Below are 9,413 nucleotides of genomic sequence, written 5' to 3' on the forward strand. Positions count from 1 at the left end.
TTTGCACATTCAAATCTATATCAATACCGGCAATAGCAGTTTGATTTTCATGAACTTTTCAGTTTGCTCACCTGAAAGTTTACAGAAAGCATCTTTCAGATGTATGTAACAATAAATGGAGGATCATTTATCAAAATATAATTCATTTCAAGTAGCAGGAGAATTAATTTCTGAAAGCTGGACCATTGACTTCGCAGCCTTAGCATGATATGACTTGACCTAGCTTAGCTAACCAGTCACACAATTTAGGTAACATTTGTTCATGGAATAATTAAGCCAGTAGTCTTCTGTAAAGATTCATCATTTTGCATAAGGTGAATGGGTACTGTACATATATGGTTAAAAATACAAAGCCATTGTGCCCAGGCTGGCACAAAAAATGCCCTCCAGAGATGCCATGCTCTGAATATCTTAATTCAGCTTCCTTAGTCTATTGCTATGCTTTTTAACCTTTATTTTTTTCAGAAACAAATCAAGGCAACCCCTTAAACTGATTTACACTTGTGAAATTATTTTCTCTGCTAACTTATTCCATATGTTTATTCCCTTTTGGGGTGATTTATTTCAACCCAAACTCCTATTTTGCCCATATTTTCACATTATATCCCATAATTTTCCACCTTTTTACTAATGTAAATAATTTCTCTCTACCAGCTTAGTCAGCCTTATTCCAAAATTGACGATGCAGAACTTTTAGTTTGCTGGACAGGCGGCTAGCCATTTTATCAGTATCTTAGCTAACAATGAATTTAATACTAAAATGGTAGATGGGTGTTCTGACCCAAACTGGGCTGGAAACTTTGAATTTGCAGGAACAAGAGCATATCTACTCAAATACTTTTCAAGTGATGAAGAGCATTGATCTAAATCTATAGCTAGATTTCATTTTTAAAGGTTGCTTATGGCTGAAAGCAGTTCTTAACATGTGATGGATCATGTCACTAATGTGTTGTACCTATTTTTTCAGCATGCAAATCTCTCTCTACCTTTATTCTCCCACATATGCCAACAATTTTGGAGCAAAAACATTGATGGGTGAAAATACTACTGTCTTCCTCCCTCTCCCCACCACGCCTGCAACACTGCCTGTGTCAAAAATCATGCTTTTTGTAAAAAGAGCTCTAAATACTACACACACTAAGATTTTTCATGGCCTTTGTATCTTGGACTTCCCCGTTTTGCACAAAGGACTGAAAAGCTTAACATGTACGGGAGTGGGAATTCACACAGTAACTTTACCATGAAATCTCTCTTTCTCTGTCTCTCTCTCTTTTTAGAACATTGGGCCCCAGGGATAAATACGGTACAAATGTTCCTCTGTCTTTACATATTTGCTTTAAGAAAATCATGCTACACCCCAAGAAATATCATATGAAAACACTTTTGCTGATCCCCTTCAGCATGAAATTACTGCTTGCATAAACCCAGGAATACTATGCAGTAGTAACAACAATTACTTTTCAGAACAGAATCTCAGTTCAATCAACGTATAACAATACCTGGTGACGTAAAAACACACAGTTTTCAGACTACAATGCATAACTAGGTTGTTCCTCCCACTGAGCATATAGCCTGGTTTTGTAAAATGACAAACCATTTTTAGGTGTTCTAATTTTTAAATGCTCACGTCGACAGACCTATCTAGGACTTTATTAAGAGTATGAATACTCAACATTTCCTAAACTTCTATCACGCAGCTGGGGCCAAGGCCATCTAATTACAGTCTCTAACCTATAACACACATCAAATGCATGTTAAGATAGGGATACAAGGAGTTAGCAGTGCTAGAAACTGTATCTTTTCTATTATAGAGAAAAATAGCCATCCCAAATACTGTTAAATTAGACTTTCTTCAAAATATTTTATTTTCCAGGAAAAACAAGACCAGCATAACAACTTTAAAATGTTTTGTAATCTTTGTATTTGTTTTAAAAGAGAATAAAAACTATCATAGCATGACATATGAATTATAATGAGATATTTGAGACACATTAAAGTAACTATTGAATTAATAAATAATGTTTTGTGGTGAAAGATTACTTCTGCCTGTGCTGGTCACTGAAACCTAATGAATTTCAATGCCCGATGAAGAAAGGAAATGAAATCCAGCTCATTCTGATGGTTTTGAAAAGTTGGACTAACAACTTGGACTAAATAGTACTTTGATAAATACAGAGAAGCCTCTAGTTTTTTAACAGATATTTCCTACTGGCATTACCTCAAGGAAATTCAGAAACAAAGCCTGTGAGATATGTTAACACCAACATTGCAATGCGTAAGGAATACTGCTGACCCATTTTACAAACAGCCCCCTTTTTTTCATGTTATATCTGAGTAGAAAATCCACGTACCAGGGACATTAGGAGTCTTTCTGTGAAATCATACTAACTCCCACTTAACAGGATCCTCACTTGTCCTTACCTTAACCAAATGACTAACATTGAGTAGTGGTTAATAAATCCTAAGTGTTAAAATGAGTCTCAGAACTACAGAATCATGTTAGCATATGATAAACATCAGTAGATCATACTCTAAAATTACATGCAAGCAGGCCAAGTTTCTAACAACAGATCTCTCTGGAGAAACATCAACGCAAACTCAGTTTGAGAATCTGAACTTCATTTTTCAGAATGTATTTTTCTAGATTACTTTTCATCTCCGGTATTTCACTTTGTGCTCTGCCCTTAAGAAGCAGATGTATGTATTCTATGTTTTTTCAGTAATCCTTTCCCCAGTGTAGATTTCCACACAAGCATCAAACCAACCAGAAAAACATGAGAAAAAAAAAAAGTGGTAAATCGCTAACAGGAGTAGCGATAGACCTCTGGGATGTATTTGAACATGGATAATGTAAGGAACCATAGGAACATATGGGAGTTTTACGGAAAAGCTTATAGATGATGGCCAGGCAGAAGGAGCAGAGAGGGAGATGGTGCCATCACACCACTTGGTGCCAGCAGTCCAGCAGACACAAGGGGAGGCATGGTAAATCAGATTGGAGGTGCGGATGGAGGCAAAGCTGCACAGGTTTTTGAAAGTGAATGCAACAGCTTGAGCAGAAAAATAATTTTTCCAATTCAGGGCTACAGCTAAACTTACCATTCCTGTGAAGGCTGATTTACAGTTTGTTAGTGTGTAAAAGGAAGAGGAGCATGTAGCAATCGCACCACCATGCAAGGGGAACAATACAGGATTTAACATGATCCAAATTCCAGACTTGGCAGCTCTTGATATCTCTGGTTTCAGACAACTCTAGCGCAAGCTAAATATTTCAGAGATAGGCCAGGAAGTTCTGCGTGCTGCTGTGTCTGCTTTTCAGCTATATAAATCACTTGAAAGGAGGTGAAAAGAATGAAGATCTGTTGACTATAATAAAGCTTTCATGATTTACACATCCTGAAATTCTGGCTCACTAACTTTTTTTTTTTTTTTACCTTTTTTCATAACTATTCATATGAGGATATTGTGAGGCCTGATTCTCTATTATCTTGCTTTTACTGCTCATAGCAAAACACCACCATTGCTTTCCACTTTCCCTTCATACTTGCTCATTTACAGGCAATTGGAGGAATAAGAAAATTAAAAAACAATTGTCCCCCTTCCAGTCTCACAACTAAAGCTATAGAAAAAGCAGTCTGGGACAGCCAGAGTGACAGTACAAACCCAGCTCCTGAGTGGGTTGCTGCCATGCATGCAAGTGGAAGTGGCCGTGATCCACCACAGTCCTTAGAAAGCTAGCAGGGATTCCTCTCCTCTCCTTTTCCAAGTGCTTCCTAATGATCAGCAAAGCTCACACATGTCTAGAATCATCAATGTTGGAGAAAAATTGCAGAAGAGCTGCTATATTTTTTTTTGCCTGCCCAATTTAACCATCTTCTAGGGAAATACTGGGAGTCTTTCTGGTGCCTTAATGGAGGCTGAATCATGGCATACTTAATGATATTTAACCCCTCAGATTTTCACCTTCTGATTTTTTTGACCCCATTAAGTTTGAGAAGAAGTCATCTACTAAAATGCTACCCAAAGAATTATCTGTAGTAATGTCTTCAGCAAGTTCGTTCATTGCTAGCCCAACAGCACTTTTGTTCACTGGCGTTGATACAAGATCCTGAGAAGTTTACAAACTCAATAAATTTCAATGACTTTATGATACTCAGTTCTTTTAGGGTCCTTTGAACATCTCAGATGCAAGGTTTGGAGTCTTACCATTTAATTTTACTTTGAGCAAAAGAACTAATAAAGCATGGTTTCTTATAGATGTGTGCCCTCCATCCCTACAGCTTCCCGTTAGGCTGCAGTAGCCCAATTTCTTATTGCATTCACTCTCTTCCTTGACTTTACTCCTTCTGCCACATCTGTAACTTCCCTCCATGCCAGTAGACCTTAGATTTATCCACTCTCCCTAGGATGAAATTACTGGCTGACAACAACATGGCAGGGGCCATAGCCTGAACTACGCTGAGTGGGTGGCTGGCAATCCAAACAAATCATGTAACCGTGGAGTTTGTGCTGTGGTCCTCCTCTCAGTGGGGTATTAATGCAGATGTCTCTCCTCCACCCAACCTTAAATTTTCACAAATACCTACGGAACATCATCTGTTTGAGATGTTAACTTCCTCCATGAATTTAGGTGAAATTCATCCAGTTTTAAGGCAGTGTTGTGGCTTAACCAAAACCAGTACGGGCTGTCCTTGAGAAAGAAAGCCAGAAAATAGAATGAAAGCAACAATTCCTCATTACATGGGCTTTATAAGTTTAGCTAATCAAATCAGGATACCTTTTGTAGCCTCAAGTTAATATTAAATGCAAAACATCTTAATCTTTTCCCATGTTTCTAAACACTAACTTGAAAATTCATATTTGTTATCATTTTAATACTTTCATTTAATTGCAAATGTTTCCTTAAAGTTCAGTAGCTTTGATCCTGTAGTGTGCATATTTGGCTTTATTCTATATAGGTGTTTGTATCAACCTTTGTAACCAAGGTAGTAGCACATGTGGAGCATTTTGTGTCATGCTTAACATCATGGTGTAGCTTGTTCTTGCTCTTACCAGCTCTACACAGAAAAGTTGTACACCTGTTGCAATGTTTTATTGGGGTTAAATTGTTCTTAATATCAGCACACCTTGGATTTAAGTTAGAAAAAGCACATTAGAGATAATTGGAATTAAAGATAGTGAAGCCCAGGGTCATTCTCAGTCCTTGCAGGGGTTTGCCCTGAATTCTCAGACCAGCCCCCAAAAAAACATAATCACGATTTATGGCAAAAGTCTTCATCTTCACAAAGAACTTCATAGCTGTTTGCTTCCTAGAGGTTTAAGTGAACATTTAGAAAATCTGTGTCCAGGTCAGTGAGTGCCCTGAAGATAAAGACAAAAGCATTAAATTTTACTTAGTGTTCCTCTTTGAAACCTCCTACAAGGTTTATACCTCATGGAGAGAAGTAATGAATGAGGAAATCAAGAATATTCCTACGCTAACAGAAGTAAGTAATTTTCACCAAAGAAAACTGCAAACTGTTCATCAGTTCATCAGCTCAAACTGCAAACTGTTCACCAGCACAACCTCCATGCTGCCTGGGTTCAGCTCAAAGAGTTATTCTTCGGCTATTCTTTTTTGAAAAGGGGAAACAGTAACATGGGAAAAGCTCAAAACTTTCACTGTATCTCCCTTAGTTTCTTATGTGAATGAAAGAAAGGCTGAAGATCTCATAGATGCACTTTCTCCTTTGAAACTTTTCCTTGAAGAGGATCCAGAGATGCTGTGGCAGCCCCCTTTCCTCCAGCATGGCATACATTTCCACTCACAGGCAGGACCTGGAGAATGTAAGAAAATGGAAGACAAAGTTGCAGAAGGATTCAAAACAAGTTTAGGCTTAGTTTGAAGTTATGAAGTTTATAGAGGAACATACAATGGCTTTATTTTGTACAAAACAGTTTCTCCATACTGAGCACACAATTTCAGCCCGTATCATGCCTTAGACCTTTCCAAAGACCTCTTTCACTAAATGAAGAAAAACCCTTGTGATGGCAAAAACTAATTTTCTCTCACAGAGGAATATAACTTCTCCCCTGCAACTCTAGGAGGAATCCAAGCTCAGAGAGAAGTGCCTTTCAAACTGGCTAACAACGAGACAGACCTGCCTGGAGGACATGTTCTTTACTCAAGGACAGGTTGTTCTCTTCCTCCTGAAACAATACACTCAATAGCAAAGCAATGCTTTTTACTTAAGTATTTTAAGAAGGATCCTAAGCCATGTTTCCTTATGTATATTCACGGGGTAACTTTTATCCCCATGACAACTTTACTCATAGAATCACAACAGTGGAGTGAGCTGACTTTAATGGAAGATCTGCATTTAGCCTGGGACTTCATACAAAGCTGGTCTTCTCCAGGCAGCCCAGCCTTTCCTCTAAAACAATTTGCAGTAGAGTACAAGTGAACTACTTCTTTCACTCTATGACAAAGAGGGTTCCTGCTGCCTGAAATGGCCCCTGTGCTGAGCAGTCTACACAACAGAGCTAAGAGGGTCCCGTTTTAGCCACGTCCTCGTTATTACAGAATCTGCCAGAATTGTGGGTACCATCTCACATCACAGAAGTAGCTCCAAAAGCTGCATCCCACCTTTAGCCTAAGCACCAGAAAGCACAAAGGGTGCATAAATAACAGGGGGATTGTTGCCCAGTGCTCATTTTAGAAAGTGGGAATCCCAGTAAACATTCCTGGGGCAAGACATGAGCAGACATGAGGGGCAGGAGAAGGTTTGGGCACCATCCCATCCTCTCCTGCAGGGCTGAGACTAACGCCAGCAAAGCATGTACCAGGCACGTGTGTTGTGCATGCTCATGGCAATGCAGTCAAGCTGAACAGCTAGTGGTAAGCATGGGTAGGAGGTGTTTATGGTCTTCGCATCAAGGAATGCAGAGGTTTATTTCACGTGGGATGGAGGGAGTTCCTCACTCCATGGTGATTCACAGCTTATCTACACTCTTGTGGGTGATCACTAAGTTGCCACCATTGGTGCCTTTTCACACTGTGCTATTTAACTCAGCTTCTTTCTTTCTAGACATGTTATGAAAGCTCACCTGCTTTTATCTATCAAAAGTCTTTAAAATACAGCATCAGGCCACTCTGAAATAAATGTAACTCCTTAAAATCATATGCTCATCCACTCATATGGTGTGCAAATGTTGCGAGGTAAGGGATGAAATGCAGGACTCTCAGGCTTTGAGCTGAGAAAAGAGATGTACAATAACTCACCTGTGGGCAGCGAGGCACTGTGGGCCATGTGCAGGTCCAGTGAGATCAGCAGAGGAGGCATTATTTTGCCAGTCCTACCAAAACAGCACAGAAACCTGCCAATCACCGTAGTGAACAGAGCTGCACCCTGGAGACACCACAGCACTGCAAAACTGCGGGATGCTCATGTGTCAAACACCATTCTCCACAATGGGACATCAGCCCCATGGGCTGCACAGCTTTCTGACGTCCACTTTTTGCCTCCTTCTCTGAATGAGAGTACATTCGCCTAACCCCCTGCATCAGCTCTTCCCTTCAGCCAGTTGCTGTTTCAGGGAGCTGCAGGCAGCATTTCCACATTCCTGTTTTTCCCTCCCCAGGCTGTCTCTCTTTGGATGTATCTTTGGCTTTGTTCCTCTTCTGACCACACAGTGTTTTGCAAAGCTCCTTCATCTCTCGGCACTTCAGAATAAACTGAATCTTTTCCCTAACATGCAGTATGCACAAGGACAGGTCTCAGGACAGTGCAAGACCGCCTGCCCTGGTAAAAGCAGAGGGTAGTGAAGGCTTCCAAGGGCTCAGGAGAGGCACAAGGAGCAGCCGGCATGTCCCCAGGCCACGTCCACATCTCCTACCTTCAGGAAAGGAGGCAGCCCCCTGCAAGAGGAGCTGACGCAGAGCCCAGCAGCGGGTGCCATGTCCCCAGCAGCAAGGACAGGTCCCCCCATTTAGGGAGGGAAGGATGTGACAATACCAGTGCCCTCTCCTCTCTGGAAGAAAGGCAGATGGGTAGGGCATCATCATGTCAAAATTGTCTTGTGATATGGGAGGACATGCCCTGAAATGCAGATCATTGCAGTGCTCAAGCTCCTGCCAGGTACCTGCAAGCTGGAAAGCAGCAAAGGTAGCTGAAGACTATCTTCACCAGCCCCTTAGCTTCTGGGTACCTGCCAACAAAGCCAAACCATGTCATGATGAAGGCCAGGACCTGAGACTACCAAGGAAAACAGGATGGAGCCCTGGGGATCCCAGAGAGGCTATTCACCCAGAGGAGGAAGCACATACACCGAGTCTCTAGTCATCTGACTCTTGTCTTTTCACACAGTGCCCTTTCACGTCTCCAGCACACTTTATAAAGGAAGAAAATGTTCTTCTGCAAATGGCGTTTCCCACAGTTGTCTTTAATTGCTCATGCCCTCTGGATAGGAGTTTTATTTTTATTCTTAGCTGATTGAAGTTCTGCCTAAAATCTCGGCCCCAAATTGCCCAATCAAGCAAAAGGCAAGCAAATGAAATCCATGCGAATAGGCTATTCTTGTTTTGTTATTATTTGTGTTGTTACCACATCCCATAGCACACTTTCCCATTAGCAGTGTTGGGAAAATGTCTTTTTAGCAGCCACTTGTGGGCCTGGTGTTATTTGTTTTGTTCCTAAATAGCATAAACATGTAAGAAAGAAAGATAGGTAGATTGACAGGCAAGTATCTGTTTATATCTCTGCCTGACTCCAATAACTTTTACATGCTTTAGCTTTACATACAACAGCAAAACATCTGCTATCATTAAAGATTAATTAATGAAACCAACCAACAGGAAGAAGAGACACTCTCCCGTGATAGAGAGAACATCTTGCTTGTTCTCAGGATGCTCCCCCCAAATCTCCTGACGCTGCCCTGGCAGGTGGGTAGGCAAACCCCTGACATTTAAAGTCCCAACACAAGAATCATATGTGCACATACTACTCCTGGTTTCCCTGCAGGAATTACTCTTCCTATTTGATCTACCAGAGAAACTAATTGTTCTTGCAGTACCTCTGTCATCTGCTCTCTTGAGGTACCTGAATGAAAGGAAAGAAATATAAAATAATGGTGAAATGCAGTTTACTTTAAGCCCTCCAACATTAAATCTAGCTTTTATAACCTAATATTCTTTTGTCTCTTCACACATTTTCATCTGCTGCTGTCAGTTGTTTTGCAGTTGCAAAGAGCTTTCATTCCCAACACTGCTGCTCTTCCATCTGATCCTTTTCTCAGTCTCAAATGAGAGCAGGATTGGAATAACAAGTTCAGGCTTTGAGTGATTTCAATGGGAGAAGCATTCTCCTGCTCTCAGTAAATAATAGGAAATTCTTGCCAATACATCTTGCAGAGGAAGGTAGAAATCCCTACTACTG

This window comes from Ciconia boyciana, chromosome 1, assembly GCF_034638445.1.
Source record: "Ciconia boyciana chromosome 1, ASM3463844v1, whole genome shotgun sequence".
Classification (NCBI taxonomy): domain Eukaryota; kingdom Metazoa; phylum Chordata; class Aves; order Ciconiiformes; family Ciconiidae; genus Ciconia; species Ciconia boyciana.